The 22,090-nt window shown below is 42.7% G+C and overlaps 1 protein-coding gene across 6 annotated transcripts in view; it reads left to right on the plus strand.

The window, feature by feature from the left end:
• Positions 1-49: 49 nt before the first annotated feature.
• Positions 50-22,090, plus strand: part of SFMBT2 (Scm like with four mbt domains 2) — a 264,272-nt gene continuing 242,231 nt past the window's right edge. For 3 of the 6 annotated variants that reach the window (XM_006150049.3, XM_027772467.1, XM_027772468.1), the window contains exon 1: positions 50-170. The gene's annotated coding sequence lies outside the window, so the exon portion shown is untranslated. Of the gene's footprint in view, positions 171-2,138; positions 2,198-2,434; positions 2,607-3,156; positions 3,418-22,090 lie in introns of those variants that run through there. The other 3 variants (XM_014588412.2, XM_006150050.3, XM_006150048.3) reach the window with 3 other exon arrangements.

Here is a 22,090-nt window from a genome sequence, read left to right on the forward strand (position 1 = left end):
GGGGGCGGGAGGTGCCGGGCGGGCGCGCGAGGGAGGTGGCGGGCGGGGAGCGAGCGAGCGAGGGCGGGCGAGGGCAGGCGAGCGAGGGCGGGTGAGCGAGCGAGGCCGGCGCCCTCCCCAGCGGCGCCCCGGGCCTGGGTCCACGCCGAGGGCAGGACAAACTTCACCAGGTAGGACGCCCTGCCGGCCGCTGTCCCCGGAGCCCAGCCCGGCCCGCGAGCAGACCTCCGGCCCGCAGGTTGAGTGTGCCGGTCAGCGTCTTTTTTCCAGCTCAGGAAAAAAAGCGGAGCCGGAGCCAGCCCGGCGTAGGGGGAGGTAGGGGGTTGGGAGAGGGTGGTGAGGAGGAGAGGAACCTAAGGAGAGGGACCCGAGAAGAAAGCGACAGCACTTGATCGAAGCCCCAAACTCCTCTCCGCGCTCTGGGTTGTCATTTTTGCTTCCCCCTTTCCCTTCCCCCGCGTCCCCAGGCTCTGAAAAGCCCGGCGGTGCCGGAGCCCGTCCGGAGTTGCAAAGTGTCCTCCTCCCCCGGGTGCAGCCTGTCCCCTCCCGCCACCCACCTTCCTCGTTAGTGCGCTCATTTTAGCGACGCTGCCGCCTCTGCTCGGTACCCCGCGCTCCCGCGTTTCCTCCGCGCTGGGGTCTCCTCCTTCTTTGGGTGGATGGGAGTTGGAGGGGAGAAGAATATGGTAGGGAGCTGGGACTGGAGACCAGCAAGGGGCTGAAAATCGAGCAGACATTCGGACTCGCTCCTTTGGAAACATTTTGCCTGTGCAGCCGAAATGAAATTGTCAGTAGTAGTTTGGGAGCGTGCTCCAGCAAGGATAATCTTTTTGTTCGTTTTTTTTTTTTCTCTCCGTTAAAGTAATATCCTGTCACTTGGGGTTTTCCTGTTGTTTACTCTCATCCGACCTCCTTTCAAAATTACTAAACTAATCTGGTTCTTGTTTTTAAATGTGCATGTGTGTATGTGTTTTACCTAAATCCGCCAAAAAGCAACTGTTAGAACTGCTAGGTATATTTATTGATTTTAACCCGGGGGCGGCGAGAGGGGACTAGCCGAGGGAGGGGGGGCGCTTTGAGCATGGGAAGTGGTTGAATCGTGGTGGCTGGACGCGAGTCCAGAGCCCGATCTGTACTTGTGTTTTCTTGGAAGCGCTACAACTGCAGGGAAGGAGTCTTTAGAAACCATGCCAGTTTCAATATGGCGGGGGGCGGGGGGGTTTTTAAAACTTTGGAAACATTTTGCCTGTGCAGCCGAAATGAAATTGTCAGTAGTAGTTTGGGAGCGTGCTCCAGCAAGGATAATCTTTTTGTTCGTTTTTTTTTTTTCTCTCCGTTAAAGTAATATCCTGTCACTTGGGGTTTTCCTGTTGTTTACTCTCATCCGACCTCCTTTCAAAATTACTAAACTAATCTGGTTCTTGTTTTTAAATGTGCATGTGTGTATGTGTTTTACCTAAATCCGCCAAAAAGCAACTGTTAGAACTGCTAGGTATATTTATTGATTTTAACCCGGGGGCGGCGAGAGGGGACTAGCCGAGGGAGGGGGGGCGCTTTGAGCATGGGAAGTGGTTGAATCGTGGTGGCTGGACGCGAGTCCAGAGCCCGATCTGTACTTGTGTTTTCTTGGAAGCGCTACAACTGCAGGGAAGGAGTCTTTAGAAACCATGCCAGTTTCAATATGGCGGGCTAAGGTGGCTTTTAAAAACTGAAAATAAAGGTTTTGAGGTGGGAAAAAAACCAATTGGAGTTGCCACCCCTTAATTTCGACTCTCTTTGGCTACCCTGGCAACCTCTTTAGCGAATTAACTGGGAAAAAGGACAGGGAATGAGCTGCCCCAGTTTTTTCCGTGGTTAGAGTATGTCAAGTCCACTGCTAGAGGGGAAAAGGGGCGGTAGGGTTCCGGTGGCTCAGACTAGGGCCACCAAGCGCAACTGCTGTGTGTGACTGTGGATCAGTGTGCATGCCCGTGTATACAGCTGCGGGGTGTGTGCATGTGAAAGATCCACTCTGAAGGTGTGTGCGTCTTGGAACCAGACCCTGCCATGATTTGACGTGACAAACTGCTGACACGTGGTGCAAAATACAGGAGGGCAGAGGGAATGATTTATTTCGGCTTTCTGGGAGACGAGCTCGCATTCTCCCTCGGTGTGCTGGATCCTTTGCCGGTAAAGCCCAAAGTAGTGGAGCAAGAAGGTGCTTATTCGAAGGACTAACTGTCCAGGGTATTAGGTACAATCGGGCTGCAGACGCCAGTGGGATTTCGTGTGTGCAGGGGGCGCGCTGCGCTTAGTGGTGGATTCCCGCTTCCCTTGGCGCCGCGTTGGGGAGGACGAAAATGGTTGGGCAGAAGGGCGGGGGCTCCTGGACCTCCTACGCGAACCGTGTACGGTCGAGGGGGAGTTTGCTTCACTACTTTTGGGTTTCGCGCTCTAGGGAAAGGAGGTGGGGTGGGGTGGGAAAAGCGTCCTGGTAGGAAATTGTCCCTTGCTCAGGTTGGGCTCCAAGAGGACTGGATTAGAAAGGGACTTCCTTGGGCCATGGCGGACGCGTGAGCGGGGCTGTCACCTTCGAGTGTGAGCGGGCAACGAGGTGGCCGGGAAAGGTGAGTATCCGGGGCACGAGCGAAAGTGGAAACGGGAGTTTAGAGACACAATTGGAGCTAGTTAGGGGAGCCCAAGAGAAAGAGAACAAACCCAAGATCAGAGAAAAGCGTTCCGAAATGCGGGAACGTATCTAGGAACCGGGGTCCCCGACAGGGGTCGCTCGTGGACAGGACGCAGCAGCCAAGCCGAGGTCGCGCGGCGGTGCCGACGAGAAAGACCCTGGGAAACCGGAGCCACGAGGCGGCCTTGCCCCTTCCCCGGGCTCCAGCGAGAGCAGGTCCGGGGACTTTTTCGGAGGTCCGCGAACCTGACAGCCTAGTAGTTAAATGCTGGGAGACATTTTTTAAAGTAATAGAGTTAAAAAGAGTGTTGTCCACGTCTGTAGTTAACGAAGCAGTAGTCTTCCTGCGTTTGCAGGGGCCCAGAGGTCACTTAGACTGACGTGGGTGGGGTCCGGGAGCAAGTGACACCAGCACTGAAGACCTCGCGACAGGTTTTCTCCTTACACCTGATGCTGAGCGATTGGTGACGCTCTGGCCAAGACGTGTCGCGCCCTCCCGGAGACGGGAGGAGGGCGGTGCGCGGCACGTCCCCAAGCCCTCCCAGCCTGCGCTTCGGAGCGTCCTCGCCGGGAGGGCTGTCGCGCGGGCTTCGCGGAGGTGGAGGCTAGCCTAAAATGGCTCTGTGCTGGTAAGCTGCAGTCGCAGCCGTGAACCACTCCCCTCGTCCTCCTGACGTCGCCATAGACAAGCGCACAATTCACTCCAAAGCCCTGAAACCCGCGATTTTGCACCAGGTGGTGTGGTGGAAGTGAGTATACGGTCGCTTAAAATGGACATTCCACAAGACTCGCAATGCCTAAGTTTTCCTTTCTTGTGGGAAGGAGCGGGAGGAGGGAGGGGACTGGGCAGGAGCCCGACCGACTACCGCCTGGTGAGAGAGAGAGAGAGAACGTTCCCGGGACGCGGATGGTGGCCATGCGGAGCTATGGCCACAACTCATCTTTGATGGGTTAGAGGTGTCTGGGAGCCCTGAGATGACTCCGGGAAGCCAGGGAGACGGTTTGCAAATTTCCGAAGACCTGCTCGCAGTTTCGCTTTCGGAATTTTCGGGATCTCGGAGTTTCTAGAGTTGGGTGGGATTTTGGAAGGGCAACGCAACGCTGTTCTCTTGTGCGGTGGTCTGACTTGTTGCCCACCCTAGCGTTACCCTGCTTGGCCGCACTAGAATTCAAGGCGCAGAGCCAGGTTTGCCTCCCCTCTCCCCCCCGGGTCAGCACGAAGTCCCTAAACTGCGTCCTCTGGGTTCCTTCCCTGCAGCAGCCGCTGATGGGCTGCTGGGAAACCGCTTTCCAGCAGGATCACCCTACTTAGATCCGGATCCATGCTCCTGCGGCCCATGCTCATCTCTCCTCCCTTGCACCATACACAAGAGACCTGGGAGACCTTGGTGTCTACACCAAGTGGATCCAGGTTCCACCAGGTTGGATGAAAAGCAAAACCAGGCTTAAACTCGGCTTCATTTCCTAGGCAGTTGGGGGTGGGTAGGAAGAGAGAGCTGGTAAAGGGGTGGGGGAGGGGAGAGTCCTTGGTGATCTAGACTTGTTGGCCACGCTCTCCTTCGGGATAAGAAATCTGCTACTTTTCCCCTACTAAGCACTAAATGTGCACACGATCTGCTACCTCCCTTCCACAAATGAATACTGTCTCAGATCTTTATCTGAGCGCTCTGCTGGGACCACGCTGCCCGCCTGCAAGTGGGTTGGAGACATCCGCACACACCCTGAACCCTTCCGGCCCCCACCAAAGTTCTCACTACACGCAGGACCTATGCCTGGGCCAATGTGAGACAATGCCCAGTGACAACCTGTCTGCGCAGCGCAGCCCCCATCCTGGAGAAAACAACTACCTTGTTTTGATACGTGTTGTTCTAGACGTGCCAGTGGAGACCTGCTGAAATGAGGACTGTTTTCCATTTCCCCTTGGGATACTGTACCTTGAATCTCAAACAGGCCACCGCGCTGGGAGATGCATTTCACTCATGATAGGAGTAATTCTTGGAGAGGGATTTTAATCTTCATGTGTTGTTGCAGAAACTGTGGACTAATTTTTTAGTCCATAATTTTTAAGTATGTATAACTAGTTTTGTAATTCTTGATTAAAAAAAAAAGAGGTAAAAATAGATTGCAGACTTCTTCCTGTTTTTATCATAAGGCTCTCCTGGGAGTGTTCAGCTTTGATCAAATCCCATTTCTGTCCACTCTAGCTTAGGTGACATTTTTTACTTTTCTCCACATACCATTGATCCTCAAAGACTGGCCAAATCATAAAAGAAATACTGTAATACAACATTGTTCTGATCATAAGTGAGTGAGATTCCATTTAATTGATACAGGATGCTTTTAGAGTCTAAGAAGTTCGTACAATGACGATTCAAACTCTGATGGGCCTGTACTAACTCTAAAAGTTTTTGTAGCATATTAGATCAGAAGAATTTTTAAAAAATAATTTGAACAAAAATGACCCACTGTGGAATTGGAATGCCTGCCAGTTCTCATACACTGGATTTGGACATTTCTCTCTTTATATTTACTGTTCAGGGTTTTTGTAGTTCATGCAACAGTGCAGTGGTCATAAAGAAGGGTTTTTGTACCAAGACAAAATTGGGATCTGTAATGCAAGACTTTGTGGTTTTTCTAAATGTTCTTATATCTATCAATACATTGTCTTGGCAGCAACTTAGTGTCCTCACTGTATAAATTAAAAATTTTGAGGGAACCAGCAGTTAGCGTAATCGCTATGTCGCTGGACTCCCACGTAGTCGACTGCGGTTCGCGTCCTGGACCCGGTGGCTTAAAACTCACGCCGGGCGCGTGTGCGTGCATGCTCAAGATCCTGAGAGGAGAATGGAGGAGAAGGGATTGTGGCATGACCACCCCCCCTGGGGGGTGATTTCTCGCTTTCTGTCTCTCTGTCTCTCTCTGTCTGGCGAGTGCACGCGCCCTATAGCAAAAAAACTCTCAAAAAAAAAAAAGAAAAGAAAAAAAAATTGAAAACGGTTAGGGATATTATACTTGTCACAGCAAACCAGAAAATCAACTGTGCTTCCACTTTGGTGATAGGTTCTATCAACCTTAGCTTGACAGGTAGATTCTTGACAGAGGGGATGAGAGTGGAATCAGAAGGCTTGGCCTCTAGTATCAGAAATGGCTCTGTGTAGCTTGTGACCTGGCATAAATATTTTCATCTTTCTGAGCCTCATCTTCCTTATCTGTAAATATATGGACTAGAATCTCACTTAAATAGCTCATTGCTTCTATGGGGGGGGGTCTGTGATTCAGTACATCTGTGCAGACAAGCTCAAGTGATTCATCTTTTCAGCTTTATGTCTCCAACGTGTAGTAAATACATTACTGGCCTTATGTGACAGGTGACAGTAAAGTAGATGATGTCTGTGGCACCAGTTGGAACATGATGGAAGCTCTACCTGGGGTTGTGTATTTGTCTGTGTTCTGCAAGAGGTAGATAAAGAGAAAACTGAGGCATACACATGCAGCTCTCACATATAAGCCCAGAAATGGCCTAAATGGGATGAGATCAGTGTGTTTTTAAAATCAACGTCACCAAGAAATACCTGACTTGATTTTGCAGTAATAATTCTTAGGACTAGAAAGGACCATTTAATTAACACACTGTACTCACCATCCTAATACGTTCATGATGTGGATGGATGGTTGCAGCTTTCTGGTAACCAGTTGAGTACAAGAGTCTCTGAAGCTCAAGGCCTTCCAGTCCCTGTTTTTAGCTTGGCCCCTGGCAGTACTCGCTGTTTTGTTAAGACTAAATATTTCCTAGGACAGTTCATAAGGAAAATGACCTTGTGGGTTAACATAGGCATTGGCTGTATTTAAGACAAGGAGATGTTTAATGGGCAGGACTGTGTTTAAATAAGGGAAGCTATTCTGCTTAGAACTTTCACTGCAAAAGGAATGTTACAGGATTCAGATAAGGATGCTAAGTAAAAGTCTTAGGGATTGGTTTTGCGTGATCAGAGAGGTGTTCTGATGAAAAGATGCCTCTCTGACACTTCTCATCTGGTTGGCCTATAGTGAATTTAAAAAGTAGTAATACTTGAAAAGAAAAAAAAATTGAAAACGGTTAGGGATATTATACTTGTCACAGCAAACCAGAAAATCAACTGTGCTTCCACTTTGGTGATAGGTTCTATCAACCTTAGCTTGACAGGTAGATTCTTGACAGAGGGGATGAGAGTGGAATCAGAAGGCTTGGCCTCTAGTATCAGAAATGGCTCTGTGTAGCTTGTGACCTGGCATAAATATTTTCATCTTTCTGAGCCTCATCTTCCTTATCTGTAAATATATGGACTAGAATCTCACTTAAATAGCTCATTGCTTCTATGGGGGGGGGTCTGTGATTCAGTACATCTGTGCAGACAAGCTCAAGTGATTCATCTTTTCAGCTTTATGTCTCCAACGTGTAGTAAATACATTACTGGCCTTATGTGACAGGTGACAGTAAAGTAGATGATGTCTGTGGCACCAGTTGGAACATGATGGAAGCTCTACCTGGGGTTGTGTATTTGTCTGTGTTCTGCAAGAGGTAGATAAAGAGAAAACTGAGGCATACACATGCAGCTCTCACATATAAGCCCAGAAATGGCCTAAATGGGATGAGATCAGTGTGTTTTTAAAATCAACGTCACCAAGAAATACCTGACTTGATTTTGCAGTAATAATTCTTAGGACTAGAAAGGACCATTTAATTAACACACTGTACTCACCATCCTAATACGTTCATGATGTGGATGGATGGTTGCAGCTTTCTGGTAACCAGTTGAGTACAAGAGTCTCTGAAGCTCAAGGCCTTCCAGTCCCTGTTTTTAGCTTGGCCCCTGGCAGTACTCGCTGTTTTGTTAAGACTAAATATTTCCTAGGACAGTTCATAAGGAAAATGACCTTGTGGGTTAACATAGGCATTGGCTGTATTTAAGACAAGGAGATGTTTAATGGGCAGGACTGTGTTTAAATAAGGGAAGCTATTCTGCTTAGAACTTTCACTGCAAAAGGAATGTTACAGGATTCAGATAAGGATGCTAAGTAAAAGTCTTAGGGATTGGTTTTGCGTGATCAGAGAGGTGTTCTGATGAAAAGATGCCTCTCTGACACTTCTCATCTGGTTGGCCTATAGTGAATTTAAAAAGTAGTAATACTTTACCATGGTTAGGGACCCTTGAGTTATTGATGGGATGACACCAATAGGCTTTCATTCATGTGATAAGATGTCTTTGATGCTGATTAACAAAAGAACCCATTGTGTTTTTCTGTTTGATTCTGTTCTGATTTTCTGAAAAACAGAAAGGACACATTTTGGTGGATACAAGGCTTCTTGTGAAAGCGTCTGGTAAATTTGCAAAATAGGGCAAATATTGTTAGTGGTTGTGACTAGACAAGAGGTGTGTGGAGCTGGTAGGACTTGGGGAGAGGGAGCAGGATTTTGTCCTGGGATTGTCCTCCTTGAATTATTATTGGCCAAGAAAAAGATAACTCATAAAAATACCTTAAAGTGTACTTTCCCTGCTTTCTGCTAAGTTTGGCAAGTTGTTGTTTTTCTTTTACTTGTTTTCAAACAAAACTAATACATGAACTGAATCATTGTAAGATATAACCACAGGAGTCCCAAGTTCAAGTTCCTACAAAGTTTTGTTTTTAATGGAATTTATAAGAACACTTTTGTAAAAACAGAATGTTTGGCTCTTTAGGTCTAGATGTTTACAATGAAAAGATTGTGGATTAGTCTGGTTGGAAATTTTCTGTTTATCCCAAAACTTAAAAAAAAATGAAAAATAATAGCTGCTTATTTAAACATCTGTATGCCAGCTGCAGATTCTTACTGCTTCGTATTTTTATTTCATCCATTTTATGAGAGTTGTATCACTCCCATGTTAGAAAGAGGGGGTAGCCTTAGAGAGTTTGGGTAACTTCTTCAAAATGACACAGCCAGCAAGATAGGGTTGGAATCCTAATCTTAAATTATTTGGGGATTTTTACTACAGGTGTGAGACAATGTGTAGCGCTAATTGTAAGTGCTTTCCCTTATTTAATCTTTATAGGTGGGTGCTGTTATGTTCTATTGATAAGGAAATTGAGTTTTTGGAGAGGTTCTGCAAATAGAGTTTGTTTTTAATATTTAATTTTGGAATGGAATAAGACTGGAGAATTTTCTTTTTGCATTTATTTCAGATGATCACAAGAACTTTTAAATGAAACTGAAATCATGGTTTTTAAATGAAGTGAAAATACGCACTATCCTTGGGCTAGGATAGAATGTTGTATACTGTCATATGCATTGACCATTAAAGATTTGAAAAGTGTTCTGAAATTTCACCTTGAATAGAAAATAATTGGGTAAACCAAGTTACTCCCCTGCTAATGCAGGCAAGATTAAGTTTTTAAAATCTTCAAGTTCACAAAGAAGTGGAAAATAGAAATCAAAAAAGACATCATTAAAAGTTGGCGAAAAGTCCTAGAATTTAGCACTCTTAATAGTGTTGGCTAATGGTGAGGGTAGTCTTTTGCATTTCATTTCAGTGTTTGGTCTTTCATTGGATTATTTTCTTCTTATGTAGAAAACTGAAGACAAAAAGCACAAACTGCCCAGCATAAGCTCAGCCTTGTGCCCCCTCGTGGTCTCATCAGCTGGTGGAAAGTCCCATTGCAGGGAATGGTTGGCCTCAGGCTGTCAAGTTGCTGAATCAAAGGACTTTTACTCTACATGAGTGGGAATTAATTTCAGTTCTTTTAACCAGAGAAAAAAATCAAATGTTGCCGAATCAAAGTAGCTGAATTTTCATAGAAATTGCTTTTCATTATTGTTTTAGAAAGTGCACTAAATTTGGACTAATAAACTTTAGTCTGATGATTTCTGTCAACCAGGCTTTGGGAGTTCATAAACTCTACTTCTGGTTCAGAGCTTTTTGTGCGACTCTGGCTAAGTCACTTTCATCTTTAACTTAACCTATTTTCTATTTATTATTATTTTTTTCCTGCAGTGAAAGGCCAAAGAGAAATCTTGCGTGACACAAGTATTTTTTAAAAGTCGGCTTTAACAGTGGAAGGCATTACAGCTTGGTGACAAATACACTATCTTTTTATTAGAGAAAAATCTGATACCTTCACAAGGTACACATTTAACAAGGAAAGAAACAGCTTTTGTGTCGGTAGGCATTTTTCTCTTCTCTCATCTGCCATGGGATTTTTGCTTTTGTTTTTTTTTCAATGGTAGGTACTCAATAGTAGTTACCTTATTTTGCCTGTGTACTCAACAAGGCCATTCACTGGGCATGCAACAAACTGCAGAGGGGATCTGTTAACTTCCGTACTCATAAATGGTACTGATTGGTGTGTGGCTTAGATTAGAGCTCTTCAACTAAGGAAGACTAGACATTGGTTGGAAACTGTTCAATACAGCCTCCCAGTTGGTACTCTGTCAGAAAGAGACTCATTGCTTGTTTGGAGAGTTTGGAGAAATGTTTCATTAAATGGAAATCCATGGCGATGGCAACAGAAAATGTCAATAGAGAGAGAGTGAAAGCACACTGCCAAAATACAGGATGCACAGAGGGTGATGTTCTGCAGGGAACAAAAGGTGGTATTGGGGAGGAAGATGAGGTGATTACCTTGCAGATATTTGCAGGGGGAGCACAGAGATCATGAATATTCATGAAGATAAATCCAGAGGCAGCCTACTCCTTTTATCAATTAGTGTTATTGTTAGTATTAACCCCTGAAGTTCAAGTTTATCTGCTTATAGAGACAGTGTCGTCCTAATTTTTCTTCCGTAATACATATCCTGTTATTTACAGACAAAGAATAGATGCCAGATTGCACCTCCCACTTTGGCTGGTAGTTGAAAGCTGTAAGTTGGATGTGTTGTGCTCATTTGCCTGATTTATTTGCTCAAATTTGCATTGACAGGTCAAGGTGAGTTCAGTGGTTTCAAGGTGAAGTCTTTATCGTGCCTGCCTTGTCTTTACTCTTCTCACTTGCTGAGGACCTCAGCCTTAATTTTCTGGTTTGCTCAATGAGGCAGAGGCTTATAAGGTCCCAAGTATGTACAAAGGTGTTTGAGACTTGCTTTTCATTATGTGACAAGTGCTATTCCTTAGGATCTAGCATTTTCTTCAGGTCTTTCCAAGAAGAGGATTTTCTAACTGGGTAGAGGAGGGAGCGCAAGAGACCATCAGTCAGGTGGCTCCTCTGAGCAGCATCCTTTCTGCCAATTGAAAAGGAAAGAAATTCAGCAAAAGGCCCTGCAAGGTGGTTTCCTATTGGAGCTGACAGTTTTGAAAGCCTCCGGGGCTTTCTGTTCTGACGTGTCTAATCGTTACCTTGTGTGCTGCCCTGATTTTCAGTTAGGAGATGGGTTCAGTTGGATGTCATTATTTGCATAGAAGCTGAAGACTGTGGAGTGAATTCTCCTTTTTCTTTTTTGGTCTTACTCTACCACTATCCTTGAAGAATAGCTGACTCTGGAGTGAGATGTGCTGATTGTGGTTCTCCATCCTGCCACTCTTTTGGGGGAGGACAATGCTTTATGTGGAGTAATAGCAGTGTGTATGGGGGGCCTTGGGTTGTGGTCCTTGTCACTTATTGTCTTCAGAAGTAACTTGACTATGTTCTATTCTTTCCAGTTAGCTGTAAATACAGGACATCTTCCTCTATCATCCCTCTACTACTATAAACCCCAGTGGCTTTCTACTCTGTCAGATTAAGTCTGCTTAGCCAGAGTAGCCAGCAGGGCAAATTTTAGAGCCAAGAGCCAACTGGCCACATCTTATTTGTTGGTATCTCTTGGCCACTTCCCAGTTCAGGCTCTGAGACCAGAGATGTTGATCTCACTCTGCCTCTGTCTTACTGAGCCTGGGCTTCCGGGATTGAAGGGCTCCTGAGATCGAAGGGCTCCTGAGATCGAAGGACTCCTGAGATCGAAGGGCTCCTGAGATTGAAGGGCTCCCCATTCCTCTTGCCTGTTCAGACTTCTCAGTTTTCTGAAGGCCCAGCCTAGACACACTTCTTTTGCAAAAGCAGTTGTGATCCAGTTTAGACCATAGTGAATTTTGCCTTTTTGAGTCTATATTCTATTCTAGCGGATGCTATATTATTTCCTCCTACCATATATACTTAGTTTTAACAAGGAAAGTAAGTGAAAGCCCACATTTTCTGACATGTTTTAGTGGCAGGTGAGACGTGAACAGACTTCTAGAATAGTCCCTCTGTTTTACAGCTGAGAACAGTGTTGCTTGCAGTGGTTAAAAGGCTGGGAGCACATTCTGACAAGTGACAAGTGATATTACTTCATAAGCCCAGGGCTTCTGTTGTCTCCTGCAGAGTTTGTGGCATCTTTCATGTTCTTTCTTAACCAAAGTAAATTAGTGTGTTTTTATTTACTTCGCATAATGATTTTCAGTCAGACTCCAGTGAAGAGCAATCTTCCTTCATGCATTTAAATGACATAATCTATAAAATTTGATGTATGCCCAATTTTAGAGATATATACATATATCCATGGCCTAAACAGCTGAAATGCCCTCCAGTTGTGTGACTCTCCGGCTAGATGTCAGGCCTCCGCAGATGATGGTTGCCTATCTTCAGAAGTGGACAGGTGATGTTGACACTCTTCATTATTGCTGTTTGGTTGACGATGTGAGGAGGTAGATGCTTCTTTAGGTATTTTGAACTGTGTGGCATTTCAGCCATTATTGCCATACATTTCTCTGGTCGAAGTAATCAGTTCAGAAAGCTTACCTGGAAAATTAAGCAGTGATTTTCTAGGCATTATCCATTTAAGTCTAGCTTCTAGAAGGCTTCCTTGTAAGGTTCTTTTTTTAAATTTTTTTTAACTTTCTGTGTTTTCATGACCGCATATGTAACACATGGTCTAGTTTACCTACGGTGGCTTAGGTGCATATGTGTATAATGTGAGACACAATCTATTGTGGGATATGATGCTTACTTAGCTTTATTAAAAATGCGGGTTGACATTCTCATGTATTCCTCTTAATGTTTGTAGATGAGGAGGAAATCCGATTAGAGGTTTGTTCCAGATGCAGATGTTGGAGTCAAGTGTGACCACATTTAGGCAATTCTGAAACTCATGCTTTTGTAAGGCCAAGCATAGTCAAATGCTTACCTAAGGGTGCTGTTTGCCCTGTGGCTTGGAAATAAATTTCAATTATGAGAAATGCCATATTGCTACTTTCCAGCAAAGACCCATTGTATAATAGGATTTAGCTGGGTGTTGCAAAGCTTTAGCCTTCTTCATAGTAAATAAATAATTTGTAGGTAAGTAGTAAATAAGTACAATTTTTAAGATAGAGTTTTTTTTTTCTTCTCTCAAGCAAATATTACCTGAAAGCCTGTTATGTTTTCCATTTTGCACATGCCCAGTTTTGAACAATTGATTCAGCTCCCCTTATACTCTGTAAAATATGCTGTTTGATTGGGAGGTTAAGAGGTGACAGTGAAAATCATGAATTAGAAGACCCTGAATGTTATTGTGGAAACAGTAGGCTGCCTCCAGCCCTAGTATTTACTCCTCGAGTTCTTCTTATCCCCAACATATCTTATTTCCTAGTATTGAGGTATGAATCTGATTGTAAAACATTAGCATTTCTTATGCTGGGACAGCAATTTCTGTCAGATTTCAGTCTGTTCGGAGTGAACACCAGTGAAACCTGGATGGAAAATGCCAAGTAAATTGCTGTCCTAATCAAGGTAAATCAAGCTCTGAGCATGTGGCGATGGCCAACTCCCACGAACCTTTTTGCCCCAAGCAGTCAGTTCATGATGTTTGGTGATGGAATGAGGCAGGGCCTATCTTTTCTTAGGCTGAGTTGGCTGGTGAGAGTAGGGGAGATGTACTCACTTGGGCATTGTTTGCAGAATGATCTAGGTGACAGGGTGAGTAAAAATAGAAGGAAGCCCATGTTGAGAATAGCCTTGGCACTTAACACTGCTTTTCATCTTCAAAGCCATTTACAGATAGGGTTATTCCAGATACACATGGGATCTAGAGCTGCTTTTTTCATGTTGCTCCTTAGAAAAATGGAAGTGGTGATTTTCAGAGATCCTAGGTTTTGGTCAAAAATTCGATTGTGTGTCCTAAGGATTTTCTTTCTTTCTTTCTTTTTTTTTTTTTTTTTTTAGATTTTTCCATTATTATTAAGTATTTTGAGATGTCTTAGTTTGGATTAGGTTTCCTATACTTATTTTGAAATTCCTGGAGTGTGAAACGAGGCAGTTTTCTCTGTGATTTAGACATGCTAGATTTCAAGGTCAGTCAGAGCAGGTCTGGGATTGCACACGCTTTTAATTTAGACCTTCACAGTTTACTTTCTATCTGGAAAATATTATCTTTTCTGAATCACATAGAAACAAACAAACAATGGCAGGGTAGCAAGCCCAAAAAAATGAGTGTGTTATTAGTTAGTAAAAATGCATGTTTCTTGGACTACTTGAAGGTAGTTCATTTTGGAAGGCATCAATAATCAGGCAGCTTTAACTCTGGTGAGCGAAAGCTTCCTGAGTCATAAGCCCCTTGGGAACCTCCCTTAATGGGTGGAGATAAGAGTGATTTTTAAAGTTGAAGGAGCTTTGTTATTACAGTATAATGTTTCGTTTTTTCACCTGAGTTTGGGTAATTTCTGTTGCACAAGAATAGTTTAGCATTTATTGTATCTGATAAGTCAAAATCAGGATAGAATAGTGGTATATTAGAACTAGCTTAAGGGAAGAAGAGCATGTATTGACTCATACCTAGAAATCTGAAATCGAAGTTGGATATATCTTTGTTGCTTTGGATTTGAGAGGTCTTTTTATAGCCTACATTTGCCTAATGCCAGGGAAGAAACCAATTGTGTTTGTTTGGGGTGCTCCATTAAAAACCTCGATAGGCAGGTAGAAACCTTCAGTCCTTGTGTATTGGATTATGGGAGAATCTGTGTCTGTGTAATTTGACCAAACTGAAAGCAAAGACTTAAAGTTGCTAAGATTGGGGTTTCCCCCTCAGATGACTCAGCAGATTTCTGTACACATGATTCCCATAACGGTCTCCACTGTGTGCTCAGAGAAACCCATCAGTCTTTTATTTCCTGACTCTGTAATATGAGCAGACACAAAGTATTACCAGATGCTCAGGGAAGCAGTGATAAAAGTAGAGATCAAGTCTATCCCTGGTGACATCGGTGGTATGGCATGGTCATGCAATACTGGAGCCACATGGGAAGCCTGGGTTCAAATCCCAGGTAGACCCGAACATGCAGGGTGTGTCTGTGATCTTGGCTGGCTAGGATGCTGGAAGGAAGATACTGACATGATGATCCTGTTGAGAGTACCTCTCTCTCTGGCTCAGTAAATAAATAAGCTCAAAAACAAACAAGCAAGCAGCAACAAGAACAAAAAGAAAAAAAAAAAAGCACATGGAGGCCAGATCTAACAAAGAGAGGAAAATAATTTTTGCTATAAAAGTGAAAAGAGGGAACCAGCAGTTAGCGTAATGGCTATGTCGCTGGACTCCCATGTAGTCGACTGGGGTTCGCGTCCCGGACCTGGTGGCTTAAAAAACTCACGCCGGGTGCGTGTGTGTGTGTGCCCAAGATCCCGAGAGGAGAATGGAGGAGAAGGGATTGCGGCGTGACCATCCCCTCTGGGGGGGTGATTTCTTGCTTTCTGTCCCTCTGTCTCTCTCTGTCTGTCTGGCGAGCGCACGCGCCCTATAGCGAAAACCTCTCAAAAAAAAAAAAAAAGTGATAGAAAATAAAAGGGAAAATGAAGTTAAAGAAGTCCAGCATTTGAATGAATATTAGAATAAATGAGAAAATGGACACGAGGAAATTAGCAATAATTAAGGAAAATACCTCAGAACATGAATTTCTGTCTCAAAAGAAGTTTTTCAGTTCCCCTATGCCCATAAGCAGATGGCCACCAGACACGTAATTTTGAGATCACTGAACATTTGAAAATCTAGGAAATAGGATGTTATCAGCCTTCTCAATGATGGGAGCTAGAAGGTAATGATTAAATGAAGCCCTCAAAATTCTCAGGGCAAATGTTTTTCCATCTTAGACATCTTTACTCATCTATACCATTGGTTAACATGTGAGACTAGGTTACAGACATTTTCAGTTATACGTGGGTACTTTAAAAAGTTTGTGAAAAATAGAATTAAGTACAAATTCACTTTGGTGCAAAAATTTTTGAAATCTACTCATAGTTTTTCATAATATACATTTTCCATGAACTTTTTTTTTAGATGATTTTGCTATAGGGTGTGTGCCCTATAGAAAGAGACAGAGAGACAGAAAGTGAGAAATCATCCCCCCAGGGGGGGATGACCACACCACAATCCCTTCTCCTCCATTCTCCTCTCGAGATCTTGGGCACGCATGCACACATGCCCAGCATGAGTTTAAGCCACTGGGTCCAGGACTCGAACTGTGGAGTACATAGGAGTCCAGCAACATAGCCATTATGCCAATTGCTGCCCCCTCCATGAACTTTTGAACACCTTCTTCCAGCTGCCATCCTCCTCCTCAAGTACTGAAAAAATATTTCACAAAACAGCTATTAGCAGGAGATATTATAAAGAGAAATATGGTCATCCCTGGGTGTTAGAAATACAGATTATTTTAGTTTATTCCTTTATATTTTTCCAAATTTCTACCAAGGATGTCTATATCTTTTCTAGGGAAGAAAATAATACTGAACAGCCAAAGTATAACACATTATTTACAAAAATAAATAAATCTTACAGTCACCTGGGTAGATGTAAAGAAAATCTCTTGAGTGGAATTGCCACTTGTCCTTACATAATAATGTGGCACAGGGGTTAGGATGCTGCTGTACAGTACTGGAATCACATGGGAGGCCTGGGTTCAGTTCCCAGGTTGACCTTAACATGTAAATGTGTTCTAGTCACTCCGGTGGGTTCTCTTTGGTGTTTGTATTGTTGCCCTTGAGTTCTATTAAAAATGATTGATTTGGTACATTAGATTGCTGTCTTAAATTTATAGTCCCAGATTACCTTTCTGTACTACCTCTTTAGAAGAAAATGGTTAAAGAATTGAATCACTGAAGAGTGAAATCTTAGGTGTAAACTGTTCAATATTCTTTTTAAGGTTTTTAGGTTTTAATTTTTTCCCCGTTCCCCCCCCCCCACCCAAAAACACCAGAGGGTGCATGTGCTCACCAGAGAGAGAAAGGGAGAAGGAACGAGAGAAAAAGTCTATCTGTCTCTAGCCCCTTCTATAGAGCATGGTCATCTCTCGATCCTTTCTCCTCATTTCTCTAATCCATAGGGATTTTGGTCCTGAATCCACATGTGCCCAGCATGTTTTTCAAGCTACAGGGGGCATGGTCAGCTGTGTGGGATCCTGCTGCCTTAATCTCTGGGCTGTGGGTCTGGCCTTCCATATTGTTTTTTAAACTATCTTGGTTGACTTTATTAAATTAAAACTTTGAAGAGAGCCAAGACTTGATTTTTACTTATAACATGTTGCAAATATTGTTTGCCAATGCAGTGACCTCGCTGGGTTGTCTCATAGGACAACCACTAGCTATATATGACTATTTAAATTCATATTCATTAAAATTAAAATTGAGGTCCACCATTGAGCTCTCAGTAGCTGCATTTGAAGTGCTTAGAAGCCACCTGTGGCTAGTGGTTACCAATCTAGAACTAGATGATGCACATAAAGTTCCATAGGAAGGTGCTTTCCTAGAGATATTCAAAATAGATGGTAAGTCCTCATTAATTTCTGAGTAGTTTTAGAAAAATCTCTTAAGTGTTTTTCTTCACTTTTTTTTCTCTTTAACAAGGCTTTGCTTAGCCTATGATAAAATTAAATTCTTTGAATATATCCCAAACAAAAGCAAGATAGGCTTCATAGGAGAAGATGCTTCTTATGTTACATTTTGTTCAGATAAATGGGTATTCTGAATGTAGAAAATATACAGTTAATACTAAAAGTACCTAGTGGATTGATGGTTTTAGAATGGAAAAGGGGGCTAGAGGGCATCTAGTCAAGCCTTCTTATTTAACTGCTAAGAAATCTGAGGAACAGAGAAGTTGAGTGATTTGTTTATATCACACAGCTAGTGGGTTTGTTACTCCTTACTCTCCAAGTTCACTGTTCTTTTCACTTGGCTAGGAAACTTTTGTAAGAAGTTCCAGGGCTGTAATTCTATTGTCAACAGCTACAAAGATAAGAGAAGCTAGTTATAATAGAATTTCCATCAAATAACAAAGTGTTTTGAACAAACAGGTTTAAAAATCCAGTCTTCTAAACCTTCTTTATATGTCTTTGGAAAAAAATTCTGCTTTAATTAATATATACTTTTACCTTTGGTTCTGAAATCATATGTATTTTGAGAATCAAAAGGAAATACGCTTCCTTTTAAAAATAGCCTTTTTGAGGTGGGGGAATTAGGGTGTTGTAGTTAGAAAAAGGATTTGCTTTTTAAAAATATCCTGTTTTTATTTTGCACAGTTTATGAATGGATCAATTGTCACCAGAAGATTTGCCCCCTTCCAAGGGAAAAAAAAGCCCATTGAAAGTAAATAGACATTTCTGTGAAATGGTTTGTCATTCTCATACTTAATATATTTTCTTCCAGAATTATCTATTTCCATAGGCACTGAATAGCTTCCATTAGTGGCTGAGAGCTAGCTGTGGAAAGTGAAATAATTTATTCTAAGAAGTACATGCTGTGAAAAGATTCCATATTGGTAGGATTAGTTCTTCCTGTTCTGTTGCTTGTACCTTTCAAATACTTACTGAGCTTGTTTCCTTTACTCGTTCTCCACTGTCTTATTCCAAACCTTGCCTGCACTTTCTTGGTCGTAGATTACTTCCATCCACCTTGCCACTACATCCGTCTTGCAGGCACCTTTGGAGTGATTCTTGTAAAACAAATCAGATAATTTCACCCTCTGGAATGATGTCCTTCATGGCCCACAACTGCCTGCAGAATAAACTACAGGGCGTGGGGCCTTATTTTGGCAAACTATTCTCTTCTCATTTTGCTCAGCCTGTCTCTCTGCTCTTAACTCCCAAGTCTTTGTTCAGACATCACTTTCCAAGGTCTTGCCTGACTGTCATCAAAATTATAATCACCACTCGTTCTTGCCTCACCTTCTCTACTTTATTGTTTCCTGCATTACTAACCATTTTCTAATAGATTTATTTACTATTAAAAAATATTGGTTCTTTTTCCAATTAGGAAGTAATCCAGAGCAGGGTTTTTGATGGTGGTGGTTTATGTATTTGATGAGAGTGAGTGACAGAGAGACAGGACCTCCAACAGTTCCTTGTTGCTATGATCCACTCCCAGCTTCAGGCAGCCTAGATTGATGGCACACACATTTGTGGGTTTGTAAACCTGGAACATTCTCATGTGGATCAACCTCACAGAGCTTCTTGATTTGTGATTGCCTATCATCTGACCCCAAGAACAGGAATTCATTTTTCTAGATTTTTGTTCTAGGCCTTTGGTGTCTAGAATAGTTCCTGACACTTAGTGGAGAATGAATGGGAATAATGCTGCTTGCCCACACTGTCCTGTTTCCTACCCTTCCCTTCACTTTGAGACTCCATAGAATTTTTCACATGGGCCTGCCATGCCCTTTACTGTTGGCTTCCTCTGTTTAATACCTATTCTACTCTCCTTGTAAGCCTGTGCTTCTGTCTGACCTTTCAGCTTATCATCAGCTTCTCTGGGTATTTTCCAGAGAATTGAACGTCTCTTAATTTTCTGTCCCACTTCTCGGCATCCTCACTCCCTGTGCTCATGTCTGCAGTGACCTGGGCTCTGTCTTGGACTTTTTATGGCAGCCACTGGTATTTCTGTGTCTGTCCAGAGTGCACAGTATGTATCTGTCACAGATAAATCATACATAAATAAAGGCTTCTTTAGTATGTACACAATAAAATTGTGGATTTGTTTAGTGCTCCCTGGGTGGATTTCACTGTGTGGGATCCCTACTCCTCCATATTTTAGCAGTAGTCCTTTTTTCTTTCTTTGTTTTAAATTTGTGATAAAGTGAGTGTACTCACCAGAGGGAGAAAGAGAGAGAGAGAGAAAACATGAGAAAGCACCCTCCAGATGGGATAATCATGCCACAGTCCCTTCTCATCCATTTTCCTCTTGTAATTTTGAGCACACAAACACACACACATGCACCTGGCATGTTTTTCAAGCTCTCAGCTCTGGCACCCAAACCACAAAGTCGACCCTGTGGGATTCAGCCACCTTATCCACCTTGCACAGGCTGGCCCAGTATTATTTTTTTTCATTGCCTCTTCCTCACAATAGATACTCAGTTATTAAAAAGTGATCACTTAAAAATGTATAAAAGTCATAAGCACATTATAGGATATCTGGAAAATGAGGGAAAGGGAAATGTGTTTGAATGGTTAAGGGCATGGCTTCTGGAGCTAGATTTCATGGCTTCAAATCCTGACTCTCCTGTAAGCCAGCTGTATGATCGTGGCCAAGTCACCTAATCTCTTAGACTTCTTATCTTCAAGATGGGCACATCCTAGGATTAGAATGAATATTAAATAAGCTTATAATTATACAAACATTGACAAAATTTTAAAAAAGTAAAAATACGTTTACCTTGCTAATGGGTCTATTGTTTCTGTTTAGAGGGACAGAAGCTCCTCCCCTTACCAACAGGTTAGGTTCCAGAGACTGTGTATGAAGTTCCATTCATTTCATTCCAAATAACTCTTAACAAATGGTCACTGGACATTCACACATGGAAGTTTTGTTCCCCCCCCCCCCCCAAAAACCCCCTCACTTTTTTAAGATATTGCTGTTGTACTTCCTGAACACGATAGAGTTAACTGTGTTTTTAAATGTCTCAAACACACACACACACACACACACACACACACACACACACACACATAGCACATGAGAGGCTGACTGTATTGCTAAGACTGAAATTGCCAAGCTAAAACGTGGATTGTGAACAATCACTCACTTATTATTTCTTTCCTACACTACAGTTTTGCACATACCAGTGAAAATTTGCATTTTAGGCTGTGAGTGTATGTATGTATGTGTTTTCTATTTCCGCAGCTATCATCATGCTGTAGGTATGGGGGTACCTCTATGTTGATGGCTCTGTGCCTTTTGTCATAGAGCTATATGGGTTTTATGATCATTTTGGGAGTAAAATCCAGGCTTAGGACACAAGAACTTGTGAGCACCCTGGCAGCATTCTTCCATCGGTGTTCAGCTGGTGTGCAAGCCTCTGAGAGGGATGCAGGCGTGCTGACTCCTTACTGTTGGTGCGAGTTAATGTGTTGTTCTGTGCCTATTTCTTGAGTAGGCTTATTTTGTGAGAGAGATGGTTGCTGTCCACGAATTTGCGTGTCTGTTATCACAGGAATCTTGAAGGAATGCTCTCAGGGATGGTAGTTATTTGACCATCATCGTAGGGTGCTTTTAACACATTAATGTCCATGCGGCAAAATTACCCAGCCTCTGTAGTAAACGCTAGGTTTCCTACTGTCCTTCATTGTATGTAATTGGAGAACCTGTCTGTGAAACAGGTTTCTTAATTTGGTGTTGTTTCCAGAACATTTCCAGAAACCAAAATCATCGAATGATCCACTAGGGATAGGAGATAACTTAATTTTTTTGAATTATTAACAAAAACAAACCCAGTTTCTGTTTATGTTCCAATTATTTCTGTATATCCCATGTTTTATTACACTGCGTTTTAGATATAAGCTTCTAGAAGGCTGAGGTTAAGTCTCTTTTAACTTGCTTTCTCTCTCATTCCCTTCACTGCTATAGCAGGCACATATAAATGGGCCATTAGGCCTGGCATTTACCACTCCTTTAATGTGATTTTTAACAAATCAAAGAAATAATTTTCAACCTCATTTTCTACCTTTTTCTCCTAGCTTTTATATTTTTGGGATCAGTACTGATTTAGTTTATTTATATCATTAATTTCTTTTCTGACCGTATGCCTTCATTTTGGCTTCAGAAAATGTAGTAAGCCCCTGTGCTCAGAGAGTACTGAATGAATGAAAGATAGTCTAGTTGTTTACAGGTGCCTTAGATATTTGGTTGTCATCCCATTTGCTTATTCATGAACTTATCTTTGAAACAGCAAGATGCCTAGATTGCCATTTAATGAACCAGTTTATATATTTTTATAGCTCCTATTCTAAAACAGGTATTTTCCTTCTTTGTATTTTGATTGAGAAATAGCTTTGTACCCTCCTTGATGTGTCTGGTGTAGTGCTTCACTTATAACAGGTGGAGAATTAAATACGTATTAAGTTGATTACTAGAGCTCCATGTCTGGTATGTTTCCAGGTTCTTCCTGGGCTACTTCACGCTGCAGTTTTCAGCCTTTTCTCTGCCATTACACAGATGATTAAC

The sequence above is a fragment of the Tupaia chinensis genome, unplaced genomic scaffold (genome assembly GCF_000334495.1).
Source record: "Tupaia chinensis unplaced genomic scaffold, TupChi_1.0 Scaffold000275_1, whole genome shotgun sequence".
In the NCBI taxonomy this organism is placed as follows: Eukaryota; Metazoa; Chordata; class Mammalia; order Scandentia; family Tupaiidae; genus Tupaia; species Tupaia belangeri.